Source organism: Pinus tabuliformis, chromosome 6 (assembly GCF_031772625.1).
Source record: "Pinus tabuliformis cultivar Carrire ecotype Pingquan chromosome 6, CPIR1, whole genome shotgun sequence".
Lineage (NCBI taxonomy): Eukaryota > Viridiplantae > Streptophyta > Pinopsida > Pinales > Pinaceae > Pinus > Pinus tabuliformis.
In genome coordinates this window covers 661,345,278-661,358,635 of record NC_142292.1, presented here as the reverse complement: position 1 = coordinate 661,358,635, position 13,358 = coordinate 661,345,278, and positions in this window count along the sequence as shown.

Below are 13,358 nucleotides of genomic sequence, written 5' to 3'. Positions count from 1 at the left end.
ATCTAGGGAAACATTGCAAACTTGCATGTCATCCCTAAAATGAATACGTTCATGCAATTGGAGCCCCTAGTTCCTTCATGGTTGTATCTATCTTTTGTTCAAGGTTATGCTTTCTATTTTTTCTCTACTTTGTATCCTGGTGCTATTTCCTCTTGTTACCATGACTTTAGGTTTCAACATTTCCTTTCTCTAGTCCTTGTATGGGTTTTTTATATAGATTTCCTCTCACTCTCATTAGAGTTAAGAGTGGGAAGAGTGAATTCTATTGTGATATTTAATTTGGTTTTTTGTCTCCTAGAAGGCATCAATCTTTTCTTCGGTTTACATTTCATCGACCCTTAAGCACCACAGATTCTTTGTCCAACTCACTTTTTTCTTCCCACAATAAGCATGACTCAATAGACAGGAAAATGATGGATAGGAGGTGGTGGATATAGTAGTGCAGAGGGTTCAAGAGCTCAATTTCTGGGCCAAGCCCTTTGCAATTCATTTTCAAACTCATACACCCCCTAAGATTCAGTCTAAAATTAACATAGCTGAGGATGAGGTCAAGCATGAGAGACAAGGTATTATGGATTTTGAGGTGATGGATGGTCTAGCCACTTAAAATACTGACATTGGGAATACACAAGGTAGAAAAAATATTTATCTCTATATTGTGGACTTAATCAAGCTACTCTTGGGAAAAATTTTGGTCAATCAACAAGAGACTAGGGAGAATGTTCTACATATGTTGGATGGATAATAAATATTATTGATGGACATCGAAGGAAGGCTTGCTTTCTTTGAGATGGTTTCACCTCAAGGCATAGTAGTGACACCCCACTATAAGGAAAAATACCATCGTATTGACTTAGATACCTCTTTGTATTATTTCTTTTATTTTTTAGTTAATCTATGATTATCAAGGATGTTGTTATTTCAATTCCTGTTTTCTTGACTAGTTTTTCCCATATATGGGAAAATTATCTTTTTCTTGATCTACATTAGTGTAAACTTTAGACTGGCTCTCATACTCTCACTGTTTTTCCCAATTTTGGGGAACTCTTATCTTTCTCATTTGATTGTTGATATACTTACTTCATTTTTGGAAGCTTCTTGATAAATAACTATACTATCTTTGGTTCGGTTTCCCTCACAGCTAGTGAGAGACTAATAATATCTTAATAATTTTCCTTTTTGTGACAAAGAAATGGAAACTCTAACTTATTTAAAAAAAACAAACAAAACAACAACAAAACAATATTTTTAACTGTAAAAATCTATACATTCAAATTATAATTTTTTTAAAATAGAAAAATTAATAACTATTTCTTTTTAAAATTTAAAATAATAATATCACATATTTAAAAACATATTTTCAAACTAAATATGAATACAAAATAATAATAATAATAAAACCATAAAATATACCAATCATGATTAATATTGAAACTTTTAACTTAAACTTTATAACATGTATAACACAATAAAGTAAATCTAAATATAACACATGACATCTATCCTATCAAGTAAGAAATGGGAGGAATGTGCTATGCCACCCCTCCATCAAATGACATATCATTCAAATTTACTACATATTCAAGCTTAGTGGTTCATTATTGTGACGCCTACCTTCATTCAAATGCAGGATGTGGAATTCTAGTCACACATGGTTTCATGATTATGGTGTGTTCATTCCTTATTGTAGCTTTTAAGGGGGGAGAGGCACGTAGTCGCTCGACCAAGGGGGAGAGGCACGTAGTCGCTCGACCAAGGGGGAGAGGCACGTAGTCGCTCGACCAAGGGGGAGAGGCACGTAGTCGCTCGACCAAGGGGGAGAGGCACGTAGTCGCTCGACCAAGGGGGAGAGGCACGTAGTCGCTTGACCAAGGGGGAGAGGCACGTAGTCGCTCGACCAAGGGGGAGGTCGGTTGGTCAGATTCCATTTTCCCTCCAATGAAGTCCATTTCCCCGAAACCAGAGATGAGTTCAAAGTATCTCTTTATATTGATAAAGGTGAAAGAAATAACTTTAAAAAGCCACAAACCAGCCAGGTAGATGACCTTTCCCACCTCTTCAACCCGAAAGTATGTGTTCTTCCCACATTTGATGATATATGATGGGAAGGATTTCGCTATTGCACATCCTCTAAACTTTAGATGTTTTTTCTTATTTCCTTGGTTATACTCTGCCTCATATCACTAGAATGGACCCAATGGTCATTATCATTACATGACAAACCCTTCCTTCCTCTCATTTGTATCAAAGTAAAGAATCCTCAATATTGGGTTTGTCTTTAGTGTAGACTCTCTCCTTTTTAGTCTCTTCTCACCCCCCTCTACATTTATTTCCCTTCTCCCTTTGGTACACTCCTACTCTAAACTCATCCTTGGTCCCTTGCCTCCATTATGACACGTTAACAAGCCCATAATTGATAAGGAGTGGCTTACTATGAAGCAGGGGATCAAGGACCCATTTCAAGGTGGAATCCTCTTCTTGTCAATGTTATGAGAAAATTTCCTTGAACATTTAGGAAGAACTCTTGGATGCTAAATACGAAGTCATTGAAGAAAGAGGGTGTCTCTTAGACTCAAATATTGTAGCATAGGTGACAACTACGTTTCCAATATTAGTCATACCCAAAGAAAGCCAAAATAAACTTATATTAGAAGATGAAAATGTTATTGGGAAAAGTGCTTCAATGACACCAAAGATAAGATCTTGCTTATGTTGGATGAGTTGTAGCTACAATTGAAGGACTTGATTAAAAAAAATAGAGGATTGAATCTCAATTGGTTCCTCTGCCTAATCCAAGTAACTCTAACCATCAAGATAAAAACCGCATCAAGGTTGACCCCTCCAAATCCACATAACCTCTATTTATTTTTCCTAGTTTAGTAATTTTTTCATTTCATTTGCAATTTGTTGGCTTGATCATGCCAACTTGATAGGATATTTTCATTTTGAGAAAAAACCTTATGTAAATTTTTGTTTAAGTTTTGTTTCTAAATCTCTCTTAGTCAAGAACTTTATGCATTTCCACTGATCTAGTTTTCCCAAATGATAGAAAAGGACATGCAATGACTACCTATAATTGTATTTTGATGAATTATGAATTGAAATATTTTTCTTACCATACACGCGCACGCGCACGCGCACACATGGACACACACAGTAATAATAATAATAACAATATGAGATTTTGAGGTAAGCTAAATATATAAATTTTTATTTAACTTTTATCTCTAAACTTATCTTAGTTAAGACCTTAATGCATTATCACTTGTATTGTTTCCCAAGTAACAAATCAGGGCATGCAATGACTATCTAGAATTATATTGTTCAATTATCAATAAAAATATTTAGCTTAAAAAAAATACAAACTAATGTCATGAAAAATAAATCAAATTATAACTCTAAAAGCATTTTGCATTGCATAGTGATTTTTGTGTTAAGGCTCATAGAGGTGTTCATATTCTACCCTTTTGGATTTAAATATATGACCTCTTAGAAGGAAATACATATTCTCAACCATTAAACTATACACTATATTGATAATATATATATATATAGATAGATATATATATATATATATATATATATATATATATATATATGATTAAAGTTAAATATAAAAACCTGTAAAATTGTTTTTTTTTTCAAAACTAAGATTTACATGGATAAGATAGAAATGTTAGGCCAATCTTTCATTAGGGAGACTAGATCATGGTAAAAATTGCACACTTCATTGAGAGGCAAGTGATATCATGCTTTAAAAAATGAGTAGAGAGTGTATACACAAAAAGACTAGCCAAACTGGCTTGGAGATAGAATAGTTTGATTCAAAAACAAAATGGCCATGAACATATCAAACAAATATTTGAGTCAAAATCTATATCTTCCACTTGCATTGTTCTTTCATGTCGTCAAGGGCGTTACTAGTTGGTGGAGGAATACCCCGATGGTGCTCAATGTAGATAATATGCTAATCAATGTCCCTTAAATTCATGTGGAGGTGCTCTAGGGAGTGTAGGATGTCATCCCTATGTTTAATGTGGTTTAGAAATATTTTTCCTAGGAGGAACTTTAGATGCCAATACAAATAAATTTTGTGCATACATTGATTGAACCTTCCATAGGTGTGCCCAACATCGAGTATCTAATCAGGAAAGTCCACCAAAAATTCTGTGTTTGAGAGGTGTTATCCAAGGGATGTCCTTTCACTTTCCAACTGGGCAAGTTCCTCCTAGATGAGACCCAAGGTGAGGTCCTGAAACTAGTCAATAGAATCCTAAATCCTATGGTGAACACATGTATGTCCCTAAGAGGCATACTCCTAATAGTAGTCAACACCTTAGGGAACACATGTGCGTTGATGATTCATGACTCCAAACCAAGCATTGATGCTAAAAAGTACAGCGGGGAAAGTAGACAGGTGGGTGTTGACTTCAAGAGAGGGAGCCATGAAAGAAAGGCAGGTGGACATGTAACTAGGAATGTAGCATGATTCAAGGGAGGGGGAGGGGGCAATATGCTATCCGACCACAAGGGAGAAAAGAGGGTGTGAAGATGAGTGTGAACAAATGATGAATTGACCAAGGAGGATGGCGTCAAGGGATAGAGAATAATATCATATTTCCAGTGGAGGGAAAGAGGGAAGTATAATTTCCAAAATGAATAGAGCCCAAATATTAAGATTGCAAAGAACAAGCTAGCCAATAAATTGAGGCATAACTTTTTGGGAAAACCTGAGATTGTCAAACCACATAGAGCTACTAGAATTTGATTACCATGGGACATGGTGATGGATTTTCTTCTACCTCCTTTTCCTAGCCGAGAATTCTAGCCTACATGCCAAGAAGATGAATCTAGAAACAAAAACAACAATCTTGAACTTGGAAGTTAGAGGGCTGAAAAGAAAGTAGTGAAGCTATACCGAAAATATTGAATATTGAAACCAAATATCCAACTACCAAAGATAAGGAAATTAATTGTTACAGGGCCTGATCGAGCTTCACTAAGGTGAGCCAGCAAAAGCCCTCTATGGAGGGAGCTCAAATAAAGGATGGAGAGACTAACCATGAGATGAGGTGGCTAACATTATAATTTAGACAGACTCTGACTAAAAGGGGAGCCATATTTATAAGCTAGTGAATGTCGTTCATATCCCACTTGGGGACAAGACTATCATGTTAGAGCAGTTTCTTATCAAGGTGTCTGTGATGTGTGGTCTTGAGATTGAGGATCGGGTGTATTTCTCACTTCAGTCGAGATGATATTATCTACATAGACATTAATTCCCTTGTGCTGACATGTTGTTATGTCCCTTGGCCACTTGGATAGGAGCCCCCCCCCCATTTTGTGAGAATACATACCATCCTCGATAAAAATATATATTTTTTATTAGATCCCTACATTCATTTTTGAGAGGGATTTTGGCAGGAGACTCAAAGGAGAGGAGAGAATTGATAAGGAAACCATACATCCATTTTTTTCCAATAGATTTTCCACTTTATTTCTTGTGTGTCAGAAATGGGAGGGGATGGTGACCAAAATGTGTCCCCTAAGAGTTAATGATTTGCAAGTATGAACCTCTAGTCTCCAACTTTTTGATACTCTATCTACAAGAGTTTAGAGTAACCCAAAGTTCGTGCAATTTCCAACCTAGTGACCAGGCTAGTGAGCTCTACTACGTTATTGTTGTTTATACTAAGAGAACCTAAATAAAGATAGAGACATGTACCTGAGTGATCTCTAATAATGCCTCCAAAACTATATATCCCTGGGCTTCCTTTAGATGCTCCATCAAAGTTGATTTTGAAGAAATTAGGGGGAGAGGGGACCAAATTGGTGGGTTATCTAGAAAAAGGGAAGGGTGGTAAGGAGGAGAGGGGAGGAGAGAGGAAGGGACAAGATGATAACGATGGAGGATCTGAGCTTCAAATTTTTAAGCTTTCCAATCAAAAGGGGACCAAGAGAAATCAAGAATCGATTAATATTAGAGTGCTAAAGAGAATCCACAGGCATGGAGAAGCTTTTAAAAAATCTTCATTTTATTTCTTTCTAGATTTCCTAGATAATGGAACCATGAGCAAGTAGTCATATACTCTTGAGAAATAGGTTGAAAAAGATTCCCTTATGCTAATTGGCTATGGTTTTAGGGACACTGAGGAGATCTCTATCAATTAGGGAATATTTTTTTCAAAATGGACCCATAGATTGAGAGCATAAGAGTAGTTATTGAAGAGGTGTTCCATGTTCTCAAAATGCTAAAAACATTGAGAGCGTTTGGATGGTCCTTCATAGATCCTCTAAGAATAGATTATCCCAAGTTAATGTTTAGTTTTGAAACAACAACCAAAGGAATAAGGACACTTTTAGCCATGAGTATTGTGTCCTTGTCTTTTTCCATACCTCACAAATAGGTAATGAGTGGTGGCATGTTGTCAATTGATAAGCCTCTTTCAATGTGTATACACATATGAGTTTATTTGGTTGATCAGATGTAGGAATATTTCTTACTTGGAGGTTTCTCTAGAATTTTTGACACTGGTCTTCCTCTGGTTGGGATGCCAAAAATTTGAGGGTTGTCGTTAGCACCATTGGGATCAGTGATCATCATTGAACCAATAGTATACAACTTTATTGCAATCTTAAGCTGTCATTTGTTCCCTTATGTCATTAAATTGTTAGTTCTATGATTTTGGGCATTAAGAGATCATGACAACTAAGATAAAAAAAATGCAGTATGTTGGTCGACATACTCATGATTCGATGAATCACACAGAGGGGTAGATGAGAAGCAAGAATGTTCATCCTCTGTGTTTGCAGAAAATATAGATGAAAAATCAAGTGTATGTTCAAATAATGATCGGTCCTCTCCGTTGTCAGATGATGGACTGATATCCAATGTGTCCTACGAATGATCAACAATGGATGGTCCTTTGCTGCCGGTGGACTTTCAATCTCCCAGTCATGCTTTTCATGAATGCTAGCGCATGTTGGTTGTGCAACACAACTCCATCGATAGATCAATCCTCATTCAAAATAGGTGTAGAGTCTGAAATGGAAGAACACAAGACAGTGTCATCCGGAGGATTATCCCAGTTCGAAGACGGAGGTTGAGGTACAAAATACATGTGACGAGGTATGGGACTCACAACCAAGTTTGTGAAAAAATCAGAAGGAGTAGTATTAGGAGGATGTGATGGTTGAACATATGTGTGTGCATTCTCTCCCACATCACTCTACGATGGTGGAGCTATTTGATGAGGGGAGCGTGGACAGTCACTTGTGACAGCGACTGTGTCTGTCTGTGATTGCATAGCTCCATCACTGAATTATGCTGAGTAGGGTTTAAGCTTGAACTTCTTCTTGTGATTGACAGATGGGACAAGGTAGTATTTGAATCTTTCCATGAGATGCTGGGATTTCATTTGAATTTTTGGGGCTTCAGACATGAATATATGGAAGTGCTCTAAAAACTCCATAGGTGATTCATGCGGGGCCTTCCATTGTTTTAACAATTTTTTATCAAGCACTTCATGATTAAAATGGTGTAAAACATATTCGATTAGATCATTGAATTGCTTGAATGAGTGCACAGAGTTATGAGTAAGTGTGCCACACCATTGTGATGGGTGGCCATGAAGTGTGTGTGCAAGCAGCGAACATACCTCTATTTCATTAAAATCTTCCATGCCCTGCATGAGCCCATGGAAGTCATCTACGTGCTCAGGCTAGCCCACTTAGCCTTCACCATCATACGTGAGTTGTGACAAGTGATCCCAAAAATCCCTCTTGATGTGAAAGATATGTCTATTGGACAAACATTTCGGAGGGCGAACTACAAAAAGATCCATGATAGATGTGCGAAGATTCAAAACAGATGATGAGGGCTCAGCTTGTCATTTGGCCCTCCTTCTAGCACCAAAATGTTGATGGTGCTGGACCCGCCAACATGTGAGGGGATCTCCCTAGTCAGAAGTCACTATTATACCTCAGACCGTTTGGTGTAGGAGTCTTAGCAGTAGGTCATACGGTAATGCCTTGACCGCAATTTCACATAGAGGCAAGTAAGATGTCTTTGTTGGTAGCAAGGATGTGATAGTTGCAACAAGCCAAGGAAGGTGCATTAGAGGTTCAAACACATGGGGTTGATATGAGTGTGCCCCTTGGAAACTTGTGATATCATGGAGTTAAGAAGGGAACACACGAGCAAAGATGCATCACAACATGGAAGGCAAGTTAGATAGCAATCCAAAGCGATGGTTAAACCAACAACACGTTTCAAAAAGGTTCATGCATTCATACACAGAATAGTTCATACATGCATGTGTAAGCAAACAAATACATATATCATTTAGAGTAAACCAGATAGCATAGAATACAATACAACATATGCATGAAACATGCTGGCTCTATTATATTAAGAAGTGCAAGTTCCAATCATACAATACATCCATGTCTAACCACTAGTTCCGACAGCGGAATGTTATAGCCACAACTTCTTGATTCTCCAAAGAGATATACTGGCTCTACGAAGTGGAGAAGCCAAGGCTCATTACAATACTGTCCAAGCTCTCTCCAAGATAGTCTTATCGGAAGCTTGGCTGACCAAAATCCTTTACAATGAGTTATGAGGTTATATTTATAACAAACGGTGGGGTGACCCTTGACATTCCCCTTTGTGACGGTTCATCTACCCTCATGACTCTTCATCTACTCTATGGTTGTTACATCCAACTATCGACACTTGAACTTCCACTTGACAAGATGTTACATTAGAATGCACATGTGCCCATGTGAGACGAAGCGACTTGAGAAAGCCATGCAAGACATCACTGACACTTGGACCATTTTGGTGAGACCAACTCTTTGACATTCTTGTGATGGTGAAGGTGGTGAGTTGATGCCAAGCTTGGTCATCCGTGATGGTGTGCATGCGCTCCATGGTGACAACTTGCTAAAGCGAACTCTTGCCTCTGTTGCATCTGGGTGCATTGGTGTGGCTACTCCATCCAAATCATCTGCTAACATGCGCACGGTCTTCTTGGGTGCAGCCGAACCAACAAAATGCTGATGCATAGTGTCCGTGCTGATCTTCCAGTGTGTGCGAGTGGTCATGCGCACCAACTGTCAACTACATGTTCAACTCTAGTTGGACTTGCTTCTTGTCTTTACCTCAGTGAGTGTGTTGAATGGTTTGATCGCATGCGTGCACATAATGACATGCATGATACTGAATTCCCTTGTATGCGATCAACAACACCACTCACTATGTCTTCTCCATGCCAGCTGTTGGGATGAATCTATAACTTCTATGGGCACAATTTCATTTGTTTGTGCATTTTGCGTCCCCTGTTGTACCTGTTCATGCTGCAACTCATTCTCTTGTCTATGTAGCTCCTGTTCTTGCTTGAGTTACTACTTGAGCACATGTAACTCCTTCTCTGTTCTGTTCTATTCCTTCCCGTGATCTTCATGTCACGATGTCACATCATAGCCTTAGTCTCTAAAGTTGATTTCACCATAAGTGGGTCTACTTGAGCTTGCAACTTTTTTCCACCTCTGTGTTGTTAACAACCTTCATCTTGTGTTCGTGGCATCCGGTATGCTGCTTGTAGCTATTGTTCATGGTGTTGCTTGTTGTGATGTTTCTTCTGTCATATCTTGATTTCCTTGTCTATGAAAAACTTGATGTCTTCGTGGGTAGGAAATTCCATAGATACTTGATCGATTGCATCCCCAACTGTGCTCTGAACGGTGTCTTCGACTCTACTCTCCTGGAAACCATTGTACATGTACTGCTGAGAGGCAGATGAACACCTACAATACTTGAAGACATAGAAACACTCATAGCAAGAAATATGTTAGTCGAAAACCAAAATGAACTTGAGAACTGACTTGCAACATACCTATGTGATTGATCATGAAGGTTGCGCAATTTTTGCCAGGAGGTCAGGAGACTGACTGCCAAGACTGCGTAAGGCATAGTATGGGTTGTGAGGAGGCTAGCTGACTACTAGAACTAGGAAATGCACATTCCAGCCTAGCTGCTGACTACTGGAATTACGTAATGCGTAATCTCAACTGGCAATGGTTGTAGGCTCAGTGACTACATTGCGCAATTTTCTGGGCCAGCAGTCATTGTCCCTCAGACTTTTGCAATGCAAGACTAGAGAACAGTCACTGGGCAGAAATTCACATTTCCTGAGAGGAAGATAGATCCTTCCCTCTCAGTATTGTGCAATGATGTCTTCGTGAGGCAAAGTCTGGGCCAAGGTTGCCTAGGCCCGCCGACGGCCAATTGAAAGCGAATGCGAATGTGAATGCATGGTGATACTGAGTGTAAGTATAAGTGAATGATTGTGCATGCAAACAGTGAATGAAATATTTAGAAAATGGAACAACATGCATGTGGGTGAGGCGAGTTGCCGAATCGGCGACCGTTTGTGAAAAACACTTTCATGCATGCGACAACAGTGAGATGTTAACAAAAATTGAAACAGTGCAAGTACAATCTAGTATGTATGAAAACAACAACAAGTGCTCACTAAAATCAAGCAAACAACATTCATACGAAGCGAAACACAAAAAGCGTCGGAGATGCAACATAAGACATGGAAGGTGGGCTTACCCCAAAACCATTGAGTTGAATGTGTCGACAACTCCTAGATGCAATGTGGGATGTAAGAGCTGCTAGATCGATGTGAGGAATGAGCTCTGCAGCATCCGGTTGATGAGTTTTGATAAAATCGAGGTTGTGATGCACATGCCACAAATATAGAGAAAGCGACACTTGGTGGGAGGTTTCTGAAATGATCCTTGCATGTAACCTCTAGCTGCTAAAAATAGATCCCTGAGACAAGGAATGCCTTGAGAGGAGCAACCCATGCATGCAAAACAGTTTTGCTTGGTCCCGGAGGGAACCGGTCAACTCAACTGCACATGCAACGGTCTGCTCAGCTGGGAGGAAAAAAATGCAAATTTCTGGGAGGGAGCTGGGCTGGCTGCCCAAAATATTTGCACAATTTCTGGGTAGAGCAGCTGACTGATTCCCAGGATTGTGCAAATTTTGGGCTGAGCAGCCATGCTAGGAAGAATTGCGCAATTTCTGGATGAAGCCTGACTAGAAGAATTGTGCAATTCCAGAGCCCAGCAGGCTACCAGATATGATTGCATAATTTCTGGAGGGAAGGCTAGTTTCCCTCTTGAATTGCGCAATTTCTTGAGGGAGTTGCTCAGCATGCAGCTGGACTAAGTCCGGAAGAACAACCTGTGAGGGGAATGCAACAAGCTCTGATGAACAGGTTGTCATTCTGCAAGAAAAACATTGAAGCTTGTGTACTTGCTGAAGCAAGACATGCTACTGCGAAAGGTTGGTAGGGAGGCTCCAAATCGAAGCTAAGGAAAAATTTTGGAGGGTGGTTGTAGCTGATACAACATGCCCACATGGCATAGTTTAACTACTAAGTCGAGTTCCGCCATCAGATCGACTCATTTATCTCACCACACACATATGTTATATTGTATTTTGGTGTTGACATACCAATGCTCAATGGCTAATATGGGGACCACATGGCATGGCTCCACTAGGAGAGGGTTCTTCCATCAATCCCTTAGTGTTAGGCTCTACTCATATACATATGTATTGAACCATTATGCTCTGTCGGTCCTAACGACCACTAGAAAACCAAATTGCGGGTTCAAATATATGTGATGTATCAATTGACTAAACATGAATAGACAAATTTGCATAATTGCACAAGAAAAGTTACAATCCATCTGTCAGACATCGCAAATCCTTTGAATAATTTGATCTACATATTTACAAGCCATTGTTGTCAAATAAGAGAGAGAGCATAGAACACAATTTATCACATCAATCATGAACTAAATATTGATTAGCACAGTCCGTACATTCACTAACATTCGTAGATAGTTAAAATATCATGCCAAACATAAGCATAACACGGAACATCACCGTTCATAATTCAAACACAAATGTAATATACATATTTGAGTGTTTTAATATGGTTTGAAATTAAAGGAAGGAATTTCACTCTCCACCCAACCATAGGCCAACTACACCAAAAAAAAATTGCAACTGACAACCCCCTAAGCCAGATCTAATGTTTAATGGGATTCCTCCTCAAGGAATTCACACCCAAGACTTGGTTAAGTACTCAGAAGATGGACTCCATTGTCCAAGTGGTCTATCAGTTTCTCTTTAGGAATAAGCACCATAGTGACCCACTCTTTCCTTTGATTTCATTCACAAGGATTCACCCAAGGTCCAAATGGGGTATTTCTCAATCCATGAGTTGGAATCCACTATCCAAATGGTTTATTAGCTATCTTTTCATAGTAAGCAACATAGGGGTTTGCAATCCACTACCCAAGTGGTTTATCATCTACTCAACAAGCACCATAATGACCCAAAATTCTTTGTCTAGGTAGTTTATCAACTTTACATCAAGCACCACAATTATTCAGTCATCCATTGAGCTTCCCATTGACCACGCAACAAAAGAAAACATAGTTCAATGGCCTCAAACATAGATCACAAGGATTTCACCCAAATTCACAAGGGTCTAATTCATGCACAAGGCTCTTCAAACTAGTTGCAATATCATTATATCCTCTATTGCCATTGTTCCAATAGCTCCATATGCTCCATGATCAACATCGAGTTCCCTCCACTCTCCAGCGAGAGAGAGAGAGAGATCATCAACCGGAGAGAACCCTCTTCATTGTATGCCTGAGAGGTTGTCATTTCTCCTTGACTTGCAAGTGGGCATGGGTGTCGTCCTCTTCCCCCACTGCCCTAATCATGTCTCATCAATTTTATGCCAACATTTTCTCTTCCCCAGTTGTATCTCATCGATTCTCATCTAGGAAGTGGCTCAATTGACTTGCCACAAGTGGTTCATTAACTTCATTAATTTCATGCAGGGTTGATCTTGTGTTTTTTGAAGGCACACAATCTCCCTCAAAATATTGGATTCGTAAGGTTGTCCCTCCTTTAGTTGGTAAAAAATGAGATTTAAATGTTTCAAATGCATAATGTATTAGTCAGTTGTGGCTCTTGTTCCCATGTTGGCCTTAGACAGTTGTATTTACAAAGATGGGGGTAAAATGAAAGGGTTATCACAAACCCCACCCCTAAAAGGAACATTGTGGTTGGTGTTTTATAAACTAAAAACAAAAACTAAGCTTTATAATTAATAACCCTTACATCTGTATACACATTAAAAAAAATGGGTATAGATCTCTCATTTCGGCTTGAAATTCCCAGGTTATTTCATTCAGTCCAAAGTGTTTCCATTGCACCATAACTTGGTCTATTACTCAATTTCAGAGTGCGTTCTGTC